The 17,723-nt window shown below is 49.2% G+C and overlaps 1 long non-coding RNA gene across 1 annotated transcript; it reads right to left on the reverse strand.

Annotated features, from left to right (window-relative positions):
* Nucleotides 1-8,712: 8,712 nt before the first annotated feature.
* Nucleotides 8,713-15,718, reverse strand: LOC129336328 (uncharacterized). The gene is made up of 3 exons (XR_008597663.1): nucleotides 15,645-15,718; nucleotides 14,384-14,522; nucleotides 8,713-8,812 (listed from the first exon to the last, which is right to left on the reverse strand). It is a non-coding gene; the product is annotated as an uncharacterized LOC129336328 (long non-coding RNA).
* Nucleotides 15,719-17,723: the final 2,005 nt, after the last annotated feature.

The following is a 17,723-nucleotide window of genomic DNA, read 5'->3' on the forward strand; positions in this document are numbered from 1 at the left end:
GGAGGGCAATCTCAACTCCCCTCTGTCTGGAGATCAGGGGGCGGGGCCACCGGCCATGTGACCATTTTCAAGAGGTTCTGGAACTCCGTCCACCATGTTCCTGCTGGGAGAAAGCCCTGGTTCTGGGTATGATCCCGCCACAGTTAAGTCCCGTTAATTTCAACGAAAAACATTCTTAAATCTTCCCTACTGAAAGATTTGAATGGAGAGCTGGAGGAGCCAATTCTGAAGGAAGGATATGGGATATGGGACTCTTCATGCTCTCGTTAAAAGTCTGGCTGATGGACTCCGCACTCTCTAGGGAGCTTTGCTAGCGTGTCCACATCAGCAGAAACACTCATCGAATGGCCTGTTATGTTCCAGCCCCAAACACCTGCCCTTACATTATTTGAATCCAAAATCAGCATCAAACTGGACAACATTATGATTTGGGATTCTGTCTTGGGGCTGTGATTATCTCAAACTGGGGTCTTCCGATAAGATCCCATTCAGCATTAAGGAAGAACTTGAACTGGCTCAGGGCTGCCGTGCTTGGACAGCCTTTTTTGGACAGGTAGGTATGTACTTTCTAGGCATACAATGCCTATCTCCCCCCCCCCCCAGCAGCATTTCATGGAGATCAGTGGGCTGGAGGGGGTGGGGGGAGGCAGAAAAGTTCCATTCTGACATAAGAAAATTTTGGCTGGGTCCAACCAACTAGACACATCTATAGTTCTCGTTTGCATTTTGTACTTGTGAAAAACAACCCCAACCATCTGTTTATGATGCGCATGGGGCAAACTGTAAATGACTGTGATTTCCCACTCCTAAAGCAAAAATTTCACACCCTGTTGCTGTCCAGAACAAGCAGTGGGTTTGTAAACAGCACCACTGTATATGTGGTGTTGGTGTTGGTGGGGAGAACGGCCGTTCCGTATTAGTGATTCAGACCAGCAATTGCTTAAGTTTGTCCTTTAGAATGAGGAAAAATGCCAAATGAATTCTGAAATCCAAAAGTTCTGAAAGCTAAAAACTTACAGTTTGGAATGGGTAATGATGTATAGTTAAGTCACCTCTATGCTTCTGAATGGGATACAACATGTTGTTGAACCAACTGGTGTTTCATTCACAACAATGATGTGCAATAATTATTTTGAAGTTACAAAAATTGTATCATTGTGAATATCCCATCTCTTAAGACAGTGATGAGAACTTTGGATAGGTAATGGCGGTGTTTGTGAAAGTAGAAATATCTGAAAAAGAAGGGAAGGCTTTGCACACCCCCATCAGCCACACTCAGCGCCCCCTGGTAAGACATGGACATTTTATAAGTTTCAATCAGCTGAAAATCTGCCTATCGTGACCCCAATCCAGAACCCTGGATACTACACATCTATGAAAGAAAGAGGACTAGCATACACATCTCAGAGCTCTCAGGAAACTACAGTTCCCAGGCTGCTCTGCCGGAAGTCATGATATTCACCCAGTTTCAAACTGGTTCAAGATTTATTACAGATGTGTCCAGAGTGTCAGGACAAATGATACTGCTTGAAAGACTGAAAAATGGAAATAGATCACAATCTCAGCTTGCCAAAGGGGCTCACATTCTTGCCTCCCTTTAGCTTTTATTCTGTTTTTATCTCTCATCTTGTTTTTAAATCCTTCCATACAGCCAGCTCAGCGAGGTGTTTTGAAACTAAGATACCATTTTCACAATGCTCAAAACAGTGTGGTTGCTCCTGGCTACGTTACACTCCATGAGGACGCTTGCTAAAACCCTGTGAAATCCACTCTGAAATCCACATCCACAGTGGCCCAGGAACAACAAGGGCCGTCATCACACGGGCATCTCTTCCGTTAAATTTACAGCATATAGCGTCCTATCTGTTATCGGCACAGTAACGTTTCTTTGGGTCACCTAACGGCTCTTCGCGCCACCAGCTGTCCACATCGAAGCGCTCTGTTCTGTTCTCTCTAACTGTGCAGAAGCAGCTTCTCCCCCCCTTTTTTTTATTATTCTGGCGTTTAATTCCGCTATAACGGAATAACAGCATATAAACATTCCGTTAGAGCAAAACATTACGACCCTTCTGTTTTTCCAACTTTGAAATTATATAAATAGCCCTTTGCCCACAGAAAACTCCCTGTCTGACGTGATCCCCATCGCTGAAGACTCTGCCATGGCGATTGAGTCATTTTTACTTCAGCAGAAAGTTTGCATTGTGTTATGTCGTTATGGCGTTATAAGGGCATAATAAAATAAAAAAAGGGGAGTCGCAGGAAGAAATGGATTCTGCAATTGAAGGGAGGGCATAGGACGTTGTGAGGCGAAATACATCGATGTGAGGCATTCACACTGAGGCACAAAATAGCGCAACTATCAAGCACAAAGCAGAAGAGAGAAAATCGCTACAGTGTTGGAATAAGGTGGGTGTTTGCCGGGAAATAGCACCATTTTAGCGCTAAATAAAAGCCCGTGTGACGACGGCCTATGTTGCTTCACAGAGTGCATAAATTTGGCCGAACAGCGGTACAACTCTGGGTTTTCAATAATATACAACTTTGTTAGCTCTGAAGAACAAGTGCCAAAGAATGAAATACATTTTGCTCTCAACCATCAACAGTCAAACACAGTAAGCTCAGATGGATTGCCACAGTCCCCCTTCATTTCCAGCCCTTTTCCTGTCCGAGAAAGAAAAGTGTGAGAGAAGTGAATGCAAGGAGACCTCCGGTCAACAGAGGAGGAGACACTGAAGTCAGAAAGTACAGTTGAGAGTCTTTTGTTGACAAACCTCATAGAATGCAACAGAAATCAGTTCGTTAAAAACACATTCTGAACTTTGATGCTTTCCAAAACACTCCAGTCCTTTGATTCATTGTGCCTAACTATTTCATGCATTCAGCTTCATACACTAGCTGGCTTCTAAATGTGCAGAATATCCTGTTAGATACATGTGAGCATCAAAAGGCCTATAAGTTTCTGGGAAAAGGATAAAAAAATGCGCATGACCTGAGACTACATTCCAGTTGGAAGTACTTTCCTTAATACAGGCTCCATACTTCCTTATCCTTGGGGGGTATTATTTCCACATTTACAGGACTGCCTGGACACTGACCAAGCAAGCTCTGTATTTGCTGAAGAGTCTGGGGCATGTGCTTGGGAGACAGGCCCAGCTGTTCTCCTGCACAAACTGAGTGTGTTCTAGAAAGTGTCCAGCATATTTCTACAGCTACACACGATGGGAGAAGAGCAGTCACAAGGCATACACTTTTTGGCCAACCTTCTTCCCAACAAACCTCAGAGACTGGCCACCTGATCAACCATTCACAAAGCCAGAGAGGTGGATGGCTTGGCACTGTTCTCTTTGGGTGCCATTTTTTACTCCTTGTCCTGAGTACTTCTTTGCCAACACAGCAAGTCTGAATAGTAGCAGTTAGCAGCCCCACCACCCTGACCACAAGGAATGCAGGTTGTGGAGGAGATTGCACGCTGCTTCTTGTTTTTAAAAGAACATTTGAGGAAACCTCTTTCCCTCCTCTTTTCTCAGCAGGCACAGTGGAGAGATGCATAGACAGAAGCCTTTCTATTTGATACTGTCATTCTTATTCCTTCTAAAAGCAAAGGTGTCCAAAAATACAGCTGGAGGGTGGATTACATTCTCAGCCGTCGCCACGTTTGGTTCATATAACATACAGCTACAGAAAGTACAATTTGGACACAGAAGAAAGCCCAGCACTGTGGAACATGTTTTAACTTAAAGGCAAAGCTCAGGAAGCAAAGGGTACACACAGCGTTTGATTGAAATCATGCAGTGCCGTTTCATGCATTTAGCGGACCGTTTGGTGTCCCTGTTAGTCCAGCAGTGATTTCTCCCCCACAACATTTGGGGGGGGGGGGGTCACACATCCGATTGCCACCAAACTCAAACTCTCTTTTCTCTAAGTGAAGACATGTAATATTTTCAGTCTGATCACTGAAACCACGACTCAAAATACAAGCATAACCTCTCCTATTCTGATTTTAAGCATGAAACTGAACCAGGTGGGCGGCTGATTCAAGAAGGCGTTTGTCCAAATGATGGGAGCTGCTATCACAAAGCACAGCGAGAGCGTGGCCGAACTTTTGCCCAGAACTTTTCCTTGGGTTGAATGAAACGCTGTATGGGTTGCAGCCCCACCTGGACCAGGGGTTCTCAAACACATCCTACTCTTCCGTTCTCTTCTTCTACAAGCTGCCAAGCAAAGGGGTTTCACTCATAGCTTGGTACATTAAGCTATTATGCAACTACTGTTTTGGGATTTTTCTATGGACTCTCATGACTTCCTCTAGTCCTTGAACACTGAGGGCCGATTCACACATGTGGCTGCTGCAAAGACTTTGGATTCGATGCGTCCTTGGAGTTCTGTGCTGGGAACTCAATTCCCAAGTGTGGACAGGGGAGGGGGAAGTCCTTTGGACTGGGACCACAGCACTGGCTGAGAAGGATCTGTAGCTTTCTCGTCTGCTCAATTTTCCCAGCTTGAAACCACTCTGGAGAACTTCGGTTTACTCCATTGGGGAAATTTACATGAAGCCATCACTACATGTCAGATTCCCCAGCAGGCAAAGGTGGGCTTCCCAGGCCTGTTGCAGATTGGGGAAATGATACAAAGCGAGGGAAGGATTAAGCTCTTTCTGCTTACGTGCCAGAGTCTCAGTCCAAGTTGGGTCCAAGCAGGGCCAGGAATTCTTCTGTTGGGCTAATAGCTCACGGTGGTGACATTTTATTGGCAGGAGTTGGTGACAGGAGATTGCCGCTTGGTAGTTTCCCTCTCCCCCTTTGTAAAGCTTGCAGAAGGTGAGAGGGCAGAAGAGGGATTTTGGATCTGCTTCAGCTCATCAGTGCCTCTGGCAGTTTTATGTAAGAAAGATGAGACCAGCAGATTATGTACAAAGCTGCTTTCTACAAAGCCAAACCTCTGGTCTTTCTGGCCCGGGGAACTCTCTTGGCATAGACTGGCAGTAGCCCTCTAACATAATTCAGGCTCAGTTCTATTCCTTTAGGCAGATTGCGAGATGGAGGGCAGGAAGTGATGAGCCCCTGCTCGGCCCTTGTGGCCCTTTCCTATGTGCCCAGGTTAAGGCTGATCGCCATTTTGGAGTCGGGAAGGGATTTTCTTCCAGGCCAGACTGGCCAGGGATCCTGGAGATTTTTTGCCTTCCTCTGGGATAGGGGGCCACTGGAGGAGCTGTGAATGTCCTGCATTCTGCAGGGGGTTGGACTAGATGACCCTGGGACCCTTCCAGGTCTATGTTTCTATTATTCTACTAACCTTTATTAGAGATTGAACCCAGTACCTTACGGCTTTTCTTTTCCACTGAGCAATGGTTGACAGAGATAAAGAAGCAGAGTCATTAAAGAAACAAAGGTGACTCCTTGACTTGGTACTCGGAGGGACCGGCCCCTTGTACTAGATTTTGCACCGGAGTCCAACCCCCTTTGAGGTTGAGCAGTGATAGAGAAGGGCTAACGCCAAGGGCTGCTGTGGTTGGGCTTCTGCTGAGACCGAGGCCGATTCCGCATGGCTTACCTGAAGCCGGAACGTTGTGGAACATGCCGGAAAAAACACGGAAGATCGCGTTTTCTTGCGTGACTTTTGCGCGAAATTGTGCACAACTCGCACGAGAAAACATGATCTTCCGTGTTTTTTCCGGCATGTTCCACAACATTCCGGCTTCAGGTAAGCCACGTGGAATTGGCCCTAATAATGGCCGAGGGCCCACCAGAGGATCCACCTGGCCGAGGGCCCACCAAATGCTTCTCCCATCCATGCCAACCAGAAACGGGAGCCCATGCAATGCTGCAGTAGCCTCTGAGGCCATCTTCCCTTAGCTGCTGGAAGAAGCACTTGGGGAGGGGCTAAGGCTCAGTGGTCGAGTGTCTGCTTGGCATGCACAAGGCCCCAGGTTCAATCCCCAGCATCTCCCATTAAAGGAGGACCCGGCAGTAGGTGACATGAAAGACCCCGACCTGAGACCTGCTGCCAGTCTGAGTAAACAATACTGATCTTAATAGTCTGGTTTAGTATAAGGCAGCTTCATGTATTTGTGTTGGCATGTGAAAGAGTACAGTGTGACTCCTGCCGTCGTATAACCCCCGCTGACTCCTTCTGCGCACTCCTGGCTCCACTGGCGCTTAAATGAGAGTTGTCCTCTGCTCCCTCCTCCCCCAACATCTGGAACTTGCTCTGCTATCCAAGGATTTCTAAAAATCTTTGCTACAGAAGCAGGCGGCACCCTATAGAAGAGTTAGGTTGCCCTGTCTGTCTCTAGCAAATTACATTCCTGCATTTGTTAAACAGTCAAGCGAAAGTGCCTTCATTGGGAGACCTAAAGCAGGAAACAGGATTTTGTTTTAATGGGAGAATAAACCTCTGTTTAAAGCTCCTAGGCCCTCCTAGCACGGCCTATCCTCTATGGCTCTTCTCACGCAAGGGTAAGCAACTGCCCCAACTCCCCCGACTGTCTGTGTGTGAAGAAGCTGGTGTGCCAGTGAACAAAAAAGGGTGCGAGGGGAGAGACGAGGGATGCGCTTGGCCAGACACTTTGGGGGCCAGCTGAGCCCCAGAAGCAGCGCAAGCACATTAGGGACTCTCCTCGGACCCACCTGGCACCTCTGTGAGACTGGGAGGGCCTGGGAGGCGTAAGCCGTGCCCTTTTCTTTGTCCTGTGCCACTAGGCCAGGCAGGCACGGCGCATGGTTAGGGACTCGGCTTGGTTGCTCAAGCAGAGCACCAGCCCTGTGCGCTGAGCAGACGATCTGGTGTTCCACTGCAGGCACACAGGCTGGAAGCTGGCCTACCCCTGCTCTAGATGTTTAAAAGGGGAAACCATCACATGCAATTTCTGATGTTTTCATGCCTTAGAAGCAGAGGGAGATGTTTCCCATTAGGATCCAGAGGAAGGGGACCTCACAGGGCTTCTTGTGGGAAACACGCCCACCACAAGATTTTGGACCAGGCCTAAAGCTGTGGGGAGAGGACGTCACTCACTTTCCCATCTTTGGCTCTTCTCTGGAACAGCCATAAAAGCTTTCACTGTACACACCACTCATAGCATGCGGTGCCTTCTTTTAAAAGAGTGCTGATGAATAATGCCGTGAAAGCTGTTGACGCCGGGTGTTACGGACAAGCCAGGATATCCGACTGGAGGCCCTTCTCTCCAGAAATGTTTTCAGATTCCCTGACTGAGACAAGCTACAGCAAAGAGGGCCAGTTTTTTACAGCCCCTCTTGCTACTGTAAGATAATGCCTTTGCAGCAACCACACTTGTGAGCTCCCCACACACAACTTGCCAGTGTTCCTTCAGGTCAGCTCAGTTGTCTGAACCAGCTAAAAGTCAGCAGCGCAGCCGGAAGCCGAATGCAAGCAAGACAGGTCCGATTCACCCGACCCATCCTTCCCACTGGGACTGTTTCATTCTGGACTGCGCACCAAAGAGTGGGGGCACCAGGAGGTATGGGGATATGTAAGAAGTGTGCACAGCAATGTGGGGCTCGGTGTCCAGTACGTGAGAAATATGTGCAGAGATTCTTTGCTGAAATCCCGCCCCCCGCCCCCAATAAGGATTTAGCTCAAACAGCATGAGCAGTTCTACTGATGAAGAGAATAAGGCTATTAGACAGGGCCGAAGCAGCAGCAGGCACAGCAAGGGAGAAGGGCAGAGTCCGGCAGGAAGGGGCACATGAGAGGAAGCAACAGCCACGGCCTCCCTTTCAGCCTTCTTTCTCATACCCAGACACAGCCTTGGCTACTTGTTCATGGCACCAACTCAGAATCAGGCTGCAAAGCAACCAGAGCAACCGTCCATGTGATGGGAACTAATCTTCACTCTGAACCACTTTTTCCCCAGGAGAAGTTGGAGGAAAGCTGTCAATGTTCACAATCACTGCAAGATCCAGACAAGTTTCCAATCCAATGTCAGGATGTATTGTCGAAGGCTTTCACGGCCGGAGAACGATGGTTGTTGTGGGTTTTCCGGGCTGTATTGCTGTGGTCTTGGCATTGTAGTTCCTGACGTTTCGCCAGCAGCTGCTGGCGAAACGTCAGGAACTACAATGCCAAGACCACGGCAATACAGCCCGGAAAACCCACAACCACCACCAATGTCAGGATCTTGGAGGGTGGGGGGTGGGGCTCTTACATGCCTATGAAACCGTCACGGTTGGAAAAGGTTAATGCAAGTTTAAACAAAACTGATGCAGTTGGAAAATACACTCCCCCAAACCCAAAATAAAAATTAATTATACTTTGAAATTAATTCTGTTAAATAATCCAGTTGAGACCTTTAGTTAATGAAAAAGCACATATTGTTATCTACACTGAGAAAAGAGTAAATCACTGAGCAAATAATATGAGTGTCCATTAGTCAGAACATTCCTAGATTCATTCAACCAGCACCAGACTCTGTTAGATCTGATCCCGGTCTCCTCCCTCTCGCCCTCTGGGAGTCATTGCAGTTGGTGATAAACACAACATTTCAGAATTGCAATATAAATATGGCCGTTTTTTAAAAATCCTTCTCTTCTTCTAGTCCTTCACCGAGTTTGCAATGCAGGATGAAATCAGCCAGGAGAAGGTTTGCCTGCCTGATTGCCTGTTTGCCCACCTGGGCATTTCCCCTACTTCCGACTTCTTCTTCTTCTTCTTCCTACAGAGGAAGAAGCGGGTCCAGATCACTTGGTCCCTGTGTGCACCGTTGTGACTGTGGTCTGCCTTGTTCTCCTCTCTCCTACAGCAGAGATGGCAGATGAAGCGGTTGATGCAAAACTACAGGGCGTGGACGGGGACATACCTGAAAGAAAAAGGATCAGATGTCACCAGTCAGGTGTGGTGCAATGGCCAGAATGGCTGAACGGGGATCCCCAGTCCGGTTGAGCCTGCAAGCTTCTTTGGAATTCTGAGGGAGAAGAGAGGAGGGCATACCACTCAAGCACTGCTACTGGGCTGCAGACCGCCACAGAATGACTGCCCCGGGGGCAGGCTGGGTGCAAGACCAACTCTTTACTTTAGGACGCTGATGCGGTTTGGTTTCAGTTCTCCAAGAGAGGGGAGGGCTTGTTCCTTCACAGCCACATGGAGAAGCAGTCAACCAGAGATGCTGGGTCACCTGGCTAGTTCAGTTGCAAACGGCAAGCTGGGATCGGCACCATCAAGCAGTTGAGAAAGCGTTTGTTCGTGTTCAGATGGCTTTCATCTGTTCCCAACTGTGCAAAAAGAGGCAACTATGCGCAGGCATCCCCACACTACTTTCCCGTGGCTTCCTGCTCATCTGCTGGCACCTGCCCTTCTGTCTGCAGTTGGACCCCTTCCTTAATTGCACACATTTACATTTCATAATGAGTGAAATGTGGGGTCTCTCCCTCTTTCCCTTGCAGTGGCCTGACCTCATCTGCTGAAAAACTAGAAAAATTGTCTGGTTGGGGAATAATTTGGGCATGCACGTTCTCACAATGCGTCACCGCAGCTGTCCCTCCTCCCAATGTGGCTGCCCCTCCATTAGCGCCTGTCTCATTCAGGTTTCTCCCCCATGTATCCCATAGTGTGCACTTCCCTGCCAAAGGAAGCCTTGGTCAGTTTCATTTTAAGCGCCTAGGTTCATACTCGTTTAACCTAATGCATGAGAAGCGCACTCCTATGCAAAGTTTCTCCAGTCTAAGCCTGTTGAAACAAATGGGCTTAGACCAGAATGTCTCTGCATACAATCACAGTTACAGCAGTAGATGCCCCGTGTACTGAAGATGAAACTGACCACGGCTTTTAGAGGTTAACAAAGTCATGGCAAATTTCATCACCTATACACTATGTGAGCATTCTTAAGCCAGGTCAGGGGCATGGCCATTTCCACTCTGGAATGGGTGAAGCCCCTCAGCCCAGTGACTGCAAGCCATACGGAGTCCCTCAGTTATATGTGTGCCTGCAAGGATCCTGAAAGGATGCTGGCTCTGAAGAGCAAGGGCAGAGGTAGAGCAGGAGGAACACCGCCAGTTGCACAGATGCAGAAGTGGCCCACGCAACCCAAATTAGCTCCTTCCAAAAGAGACATCCCATCATGCTCTGGAGGACAGGAGCTCAAGTCCTTGTGCTGAATGTTGCCCCTGAGCTGATGCGAAATGGCTCACCGTGCTTCTTGTGAGCAAACCTTTGAGAGAATCAAAAGAGGTCTTAACTCAATCCAAAATAGGCCTGATGAGTCTGAGGTACTTTTAACACTTGTACTTTAAAGTGTTTCCGTACCTGTTTCGCATCCCATGTTTGCAGAGGTTTCACACTTGCAAGATAGTCATGGGACGCAGTGCCACTCTTTGTCTGCGTTATCCCTGATTTTTCCCCCTGCGGACATACCGCGATTTGATTTTGAAGCCGCTGCCAAGTTGCAGCTGGCCGGGTAAATGCCAGTGTGAACACTTTAGTCCCCTTTTTGCTTCTCTCTCTCTCGCTCTGGTTTTCCTTGGGAGCTGATTGGTCTGTGCGGATCTAACCACACCCACAATCCACTGTTCCTCGACTGCTTTCTCTGACATTTTTTTTGGTTTTCTAAAGAACAGTAATGTTGCTGTGCTGCAACGTTAAATGCTAACATTGTACCGTTTAACAACAGCTGATCAGTGGTTGGGGGGCTGAGTGGGCAGGAGTGAGGCATCTCACACAGGTGTGCAGCAGCCAGGCTGTGATACCGGGGCCGTGGCTCCAGCCTGCCTCCGTTGCTCAGCTGTTGGAGGAGTAGGCAGACCTCCTGATCAGCGGCGAGGGGACGGCAGCATCAGGCTTTCCCAGTACTTGCTGCTGAGCTTCCCATGCCATGCTGATCTTGCCACCGCTGGCCCCATCCACAGAGCACTAGAGTTGCAGGCTGAGTTGTGGGCACACGGTGGCTGAGCGGGCAGGAGCAAGGCATCTCACACGGGTGCACGGCAGTCAGGCTATGATACCAGGCCACAGCTCCAGCCTGCCTCTGTTGCTCAGCTCGTAAGGGCTGCAGAGTAGGAGAGTGTCCATCCCAGCTGAGCCAGGGCTGGGCATGTGTCTGCTCGCCCCCCCCCCACACACACTGTGAGAAGCAGGGGGCCAGTCAGGCGCGGCAGGGAAGTGGAAGTGCACCCACCTACTGCCTTCCCCCTTACAGAATGGGTGCAAAGGGATTTCTGCAAAGGGAAGTCCTGCCTTGCCACTGGGAACAGGGGGTGGGGTGGGGGTAGACACAAGAGTGGGCATGGGGGAGGTTGTTGGTCAGAAGATGTAGTAACATTGAAATGTTGCTATGCATGCTCAAAGTTTTAAAAAAATGGTGATGTGCACTGTGAAACTGAACCAAGGCTTCCAAGCAGGTCTGAAAGGAATCACATACGTGAAATCGAAACTGCTGGGAACAGTGTGAAAGGAGCAGGTGCCAAGCTAAAGCCATTGTGATCGCCGTGACTGCTCAGAAATAGCGCTTTAAACTGTAAGTGTGAAAGGGGCCAGGATCTTTGTGCTCAGCACCCCTGGTGTCTAAGTCCAGAGAAATAAGAACGCCTGTGGCCAAGCTGAGAGCACCCAGCGGTGGCAGAGCTGCCGGAGATGAGCTTGGCTCTCGGCTGGCAAGGAGCCCAGACCCAAGAAGCAAGCAGGTGCCAGGTAAAGCATCAGGTGGGCGACGGTGGGGAGGTCCAAGTCTCAACCACCACTCAGGACGAAACCAGACTGCTGCTGAAAATGGCAGCCCTGTTGTTCGTTGTAATGCTCCATTTTACTCTCCGCTTTGAAGCTCACCGCTCCAGCCACTGGCTCTCAATCTAGCCTCCTTCACAGGACTGCTGTGTGGCTAAAATGGGACACCTCTCTGAGCTTACTGGAGGAAGCGTGGGATAAAAATGTGATTCTGAATGGTAGGAACAGCAAACCTCCCGAGATCATCTTTCCAGAGCCAGAAAGAAGCGTAAACAAAGGCTGGGTTGCCGGCCAGTCGTTCTCTCACGCACACATGTGACGGGCAACGGCAGTGACAGCTGACACGCCCCCCCCCGCGTCCCCCAGCAGCTGTGGATTCAGTGGAGCACGTACTCCCCACCTGTGCACAACCCGCATCCCCATGGAGATCCGGGAGGACTCCTGCATTCCTTGCACAGGGGACAGAGCCAATGAGTGCATAGAAACACCCCGCTCTCTTGCATAGTGCCAGCACGGCAGTTCTCCCAGGGCGAGGCTTTGATCTCTTCATCTATCAGAAGAGACAGCCGTGTGTTCAAAGCCTTTTGTTAGCTAGCTGTGGGGGGAATATTTTTCATGCTCCAGATGGAAAGTCGTGGTCACGAGCATTGTAGAGTGCCAGAAGAACTTTTGTGGACAGGAAAAACATGGCTGCACTTATCTAACTGATGTTCATCAAGTGGTCACCAGTTCAGTCACACAAGGGTACTGGGCCTGTGCAAGCCTGCCACTGGAGAAGGTTCTAGCACTCTCTGAAGCACTTCAGTAAGCGCCCCTCTCTTGTGCACCCTTTTGAGCATGCAAGGAGGAGTCGCCTCTCTCAGTTCTCTCTCTGCCACTGCTGGGGAGTACAAGTTCTTTTGTTCTGTCTGAGCTTCCACTGGGACAGGAGGGAGGGTTGTGACTGTACTGGTCACTCAGACATCAGTTACAGGTAAGTGCGACCATGTTTCATCGTCATGGTCACAGTGCAGTCCCACAAGGGTGATTAGCAAGCTGACTTTACCCCAAGATGGTGGGTGTGAGGCTCTTTATGAAAAAGGTTATGGGGGCTTTTCTCATTGCTGCTTCTCCTACAGAGTCGTTGACAGTGTAATGGGAGATAAAAGTGGAAGCCGGTGACCAGCTGCAACGCGACAGATGAAATCGATAAAGAGCCTGGCTCTCAAGGCAGCTGATGTGGCTTGAGATCCGGCAGGATGCACTCAAATCTTGATGTGACATTCGATGTGAGGAAGACTGTAACAGAGTGAGGAACCCTTAAGGCCTTTTTTTGCAGCTGAAGTAAGCTACAATGAGATCAGTGTATTCTGTCTAAATAAAAGAGAATAGCCCTGAAAATGTCTCAGGAGCTTAAAGCTCTTTCTTTGTTATCTTGACGAAAAGTGAAAAAAAGAAGGAAATATCTTGGGCCAGCTGAAATTTTGAAACAACTTTAGACAGAAAGGTGAGACAAGGATGGAGTCATGCACCTCGAAGAAGGGAGGGTCGCATCTGAGAGTACCTAACTCTGATACTCTCCTGGCAGAAGTGATGGCCACTAGAAAGGTGGTCTTCCAGGACAAAAGGTGGAAGGAACAAATTGCCAAAGGGCTCAAAAGAATCCAGATAGTTCAACACCCTGTTTCTAACAAGATGCCTCTGGAAGCTCATACGTACCATGGAGATGGCCGGTCCCTGCTTAGGCCCAGCGAAGATGGGCTGTCCTTTTTCAAAGCACTTGCAGTAGGGACCCAGTGAAATGGACAATCCTTTCCTAACCAGCGTTGAAGGCTTGCTGGCTCACCCAACCATTTTTTTATAATGATCAAGTCCAAAATATGCATTTCCCAACAGTGGAAGGAAACTGCTTTCATATTAAGCCATCATATATAAATACATTTTTATTGTCAGAGGTAGTCTTCCTCTGAATATGGGGGTTCCCCTTACCCAGTACGGCACCTAACCTTGCAATGCCCTATGGCAGTGAATGCAACTATTGTATTTCAAGGAATAATATATTTTTAAAAATGCCCCAAGATATAAAATTGGGGCTTTTTTTCAGTGGGAATGCGGTGGAATGGAGTTCCAGCACCTCTTGAAAATGGTCACATGGCTGGTGGCCCCGCCCCCTGATCTCCAGACAGAGGGGAGTTGAGATTGCCCTCCGCGCCGCTCAGCAATCTCAACTCCCCTCTGTCTGGAGATCAGGGGGCGGGGCCACCGGCCCTGTGACCATTTTCACCGAGGGCAATTTAAACTTTTAAAAACTCCCCCCCCCCTTGTTCCAGCTGACCCAAAGTGACGTCATTGTGCGTTCCTGAGTTCCCCCACTGAGTTCGACCACCTCTTTTCCCAGAAAAAAAAGCCCTGAATAAAGTATGTATTTCCCACTGCCAACAGAACATCTCGAAGTGGCTACTGGGTTTTACGGGCTGTGAGAATAAACTTCCCGGTGTCCGTTTACCTCTGCTCTTGCCCGCTGGAGAACTTCCTGGAGACAGCAGTGGAGTGCAAGGTTCCCCCTCTCAAGTCTCTCTAGCAAAGAGCTGGCAGGTGGAAAGGGGGTTTAACCTGGGCTGACTGTGGCTGACAAGACAGGCAGTCACAGCAGAACTGGTGGGCAGAGGAAGACCACAGAGGGGCCCCTGGCACCCAGCGCAAGATCTGGCAGCCAGTGGGGTGGGTGTATACTCACAGTCTTTCCTGGCTGTTCCCTCGGGGTGTGGTCTGGCCAGACTGAGGGCGCTTGACACGCTGACGTTTGAACTGTCTAAACTGCTGCCGAGATGTAACCGTCTCATGTGCCTCACCACTGCCGTGGCATTAAATGCTTGCTGGAAAACAAACAAGGAAAGGAAGGCTGCTGGACATCTGCCCTCAACCTCTGCCCTCAACCTCTGACAATGCAAAAATTCAGGTTGTACTTCTTCACATCGCTCCTGCGGGGCCATGCAAAATGGACCGCCCCCCCCCGGCAGCCGACTCTCCCACCAAACTATAATGATCGAAAGCAAAAACACGCCACTGTAGGCAGGGTGCTCACTCGCCTTTTGCAGGGTTTGTGTGCCCAACTCCACCCCCAGCAAGGTTCTCTCACGAGAGCACAAGGACAGTGTTGTAAATGTAGCGCAGGGCTAGCGTTGCTGGGCACCCTGGGGCTTCGTGTAGCCCCACCACATATGTGGAAGCTGCTACCATACAGCAACAGGCCGCTACTGCCTGCCCTCTTTCACTCTGAGTTGCAACACCAATGGCAGCCACATGCGGGCCCTGGCTCTTCCCCCTGCCCCCCAAAGGAGGAATGTGCGTGCGTATGTGTGTGCGCGCGCGCACATGCACACCTGGAAGTGAGAGGAGGCAGGATGCTTAGTGGGGAGGGGCCACTGGAAGTCATGTTCCCTAGACTTCCTCCTGTCATATATTACTGGCCATCTGCAGGGTTCCCATCCCAGGAGAAGTTCTCCTATCAAAAAGCCACTAGAAATGGGGAACGAAATGATAAAACTCAGCACATGTCAGAAACATCCAAAGGTCTCTCCTATCTGGAGGAAGGCTGCTGTGCTTGACAGCCATATGACAAGTTTAGTTACATTCAAGTCTTACTGCTTTTAGCAGAGGAAGGCACTGCCAAGCATGTACCCCAACAATTGCATGGGGCAAATCGGAGAGGACTCCTTTTGCAGAACTGGAATTTTTTGTGGTGGGATGGGGGGGGCAATGTTTTTATTTTCACGATTTCTTTTGTAAGACAGAAACAACAAAAAGAAGAAAAACAAGGCCAATTCATTCTCTAGGGAGCACTTCACAAAATAATGGCTCAGTTGCGTTAAGCTAAAAGCTCTCATGGACAACAACAAAAATGTTCAAGGTGTGAAATATTCCAGCTACGTAAAAACCACCCTTATAAAGATCAGTGTCCGCTTTTCCCAACACCCAGTGGAAAAAACGCTGCTTACTCTCCATTTGCTTTTTGCAAAGTTCTTACGGATCTGAGCACTGACAGATTCATGGATATTTTTACTGAGGGCTGTGTCACCGGCAATCCTGAAAAAGATAAAAACAATAAGGAGGCATTTCAAGAAGGCATTGGCTTAAGAAGAGGGTTTGTCTTTCTCTTTTTCTTCATTTTACAAACAGATTGCAATTCAGGGCCAAGCTACACATGACGAATGACTCTTGAACGGCAAGTGTATTTCTCCCTGTTCACTTGCCCACCACTCAATCCACTTGCCGTTCAAATGTCATTCGTCATGTGTAGCTTGGCCCTTTGTCTGGAAGAGGATATAAGAATGGGTGACTGCTTTGTCACTCATGCCTAGGGCTGCCAGACCCCCGGTGTACCACCCTCCCACCCCCGCCCCCGCTTACCTGGCCAGCACAGCAGCCCCAGGATCAGGCCTGTTTTGGTCTGGACTGGGTGCCCTGTGTTTTGGAGCGAATTGGGCCTGTTGTGGGCCCCTGCGGAGCGCAGGGACGCTCCCACGCACCACAGGGGTCCAAAATGGGCCCAATCCGCATCAAAATGGACCCGATCCCTGCCAAAACGAGCCTGGATCGGGCCCATTGTGGTCCCCTGTGGAGCATGTGAGCGTTTTTGCGCTTCGCAGAGGCCCATAATGGGCCCGATCAGTGCCAAAATGGGGACGGCATGATGATGTCACTCCCAACCCTAACTCTGCCAGATCTGTTTGGAGTGCATCAGTTTATCTGAGTACCTCGCCAATCAACCTTTTCCTGACTTTTGCCAATATTGATGGCCTTGGACTGATTGAGTTCGAGGGTCTTGCTTAAGGGTTTTCCTTTACTGGGACACTGTGGAGTTCCCCTCACAAGCACAAAGAGCCCTTTTCTGTTTTATCCTGCCCTTGCAAGCCCTAGTTTTGATGATAAGGAAGTAGCAGGCCAAGTCTAAAGCCAATGCGCTTAAAAGAAGGTAACTCGGTTTAGGATTGTAGTGTAAAGATGCTCAGGGAGCATGCAAGGAAGAAGCAAGCACGTGAGCCACAGGGCCTTTCCGAGCTACTTCACGGGCCACTAACGGTACAATCCTCAGCAGAGTTACACCCTTTGGAGGCTTTGATTGATAGGAACAGATTGGGGTGTAAGTGGTCCCCAAAAGAACCAGAAAAAATGGGGAAATGCAAGGCAAAAACTAACATGACGCTGAAGTTGGTTCCCACTTCCTTATTGGCAAAGCCAAAGACAAATATTAGAGAAAACTGAAAAGCTCTGCCACCCAAAATAAAGTTTGGAGGGGCACATATCAAACACCTCCAGATTCAGCTGACTCGGCCCTCTAAAGGGGCCTACACTGGGTCATCCCTCAAAGCCCAGTTCTTGAGTTAACCACGTCAAACTAGGGTACCCCCAGAACAAATCAATAGGCAGAACGGGGAGCAGCTGCACCCCCCCCCAAAAGGTTTGGATCACCCCAAGTCACACAGCCCTGACCTCCAGAGACTATCCCACCAGACACGTGCTGGTGCTGATCCAGTCACTGGTTCTGGAGCTAAGGCCACCTATTTGGCCTGCCTCCCAGAACCTTCTCTTGGGAATTGCTGTACATAAGGACCTGGCAAAGATGAAAGCCCTCTGCACCCCAAAACAATCTTTGTGTAACCTGTTTTGTTCGAGGAACAACATAAAAGAGATATATCTAATCTGAGAACTAGGAGAGTTCAAGTGTATAACAGTGTGATCCCACCATGTGACACTTGCATTTATAAAAACATAAACATGAACAAACTTGAAAAAAGAAAACCTCTTCTTTGGAACGATACAGTCATGTAACAACCAGGCCTATTCTGTTCCAGCAGACCCAGGTCTCCGTCTTTCGGACCTCTACTGGCCACCTAGCCCCTTGAAATGAAGCAACTTGTATCTGTGCTCTGCATTGGGATGTCCCCCCAAATCACACAAGCTAGCCATCCAGACGAGGCTGTCCCCTGCCAGAGGACATGTGCTGGTACTGATCCAGTCACTGGTTCTAGAGCTAAAGCCTTCTATTCAGCCTGCCTCCCAGAACCTTGTATTGG

The sequence above is a fragment of the Eublepharis macularius genome, chromosome 9 (genome assembly GCF_028583425.1).
Source record: "Eublepharis macularius isolate TG4126 chromosome 9, MPM_Emac_v1.0, whole genome shotgun sequence".
NCBI classification, from domain to species: Eukaryota; Metazoa; Chordata; class Lepidosauria; order Squamata; family Eublepharidae; genus Eublepharis; species Eublepharis macularius.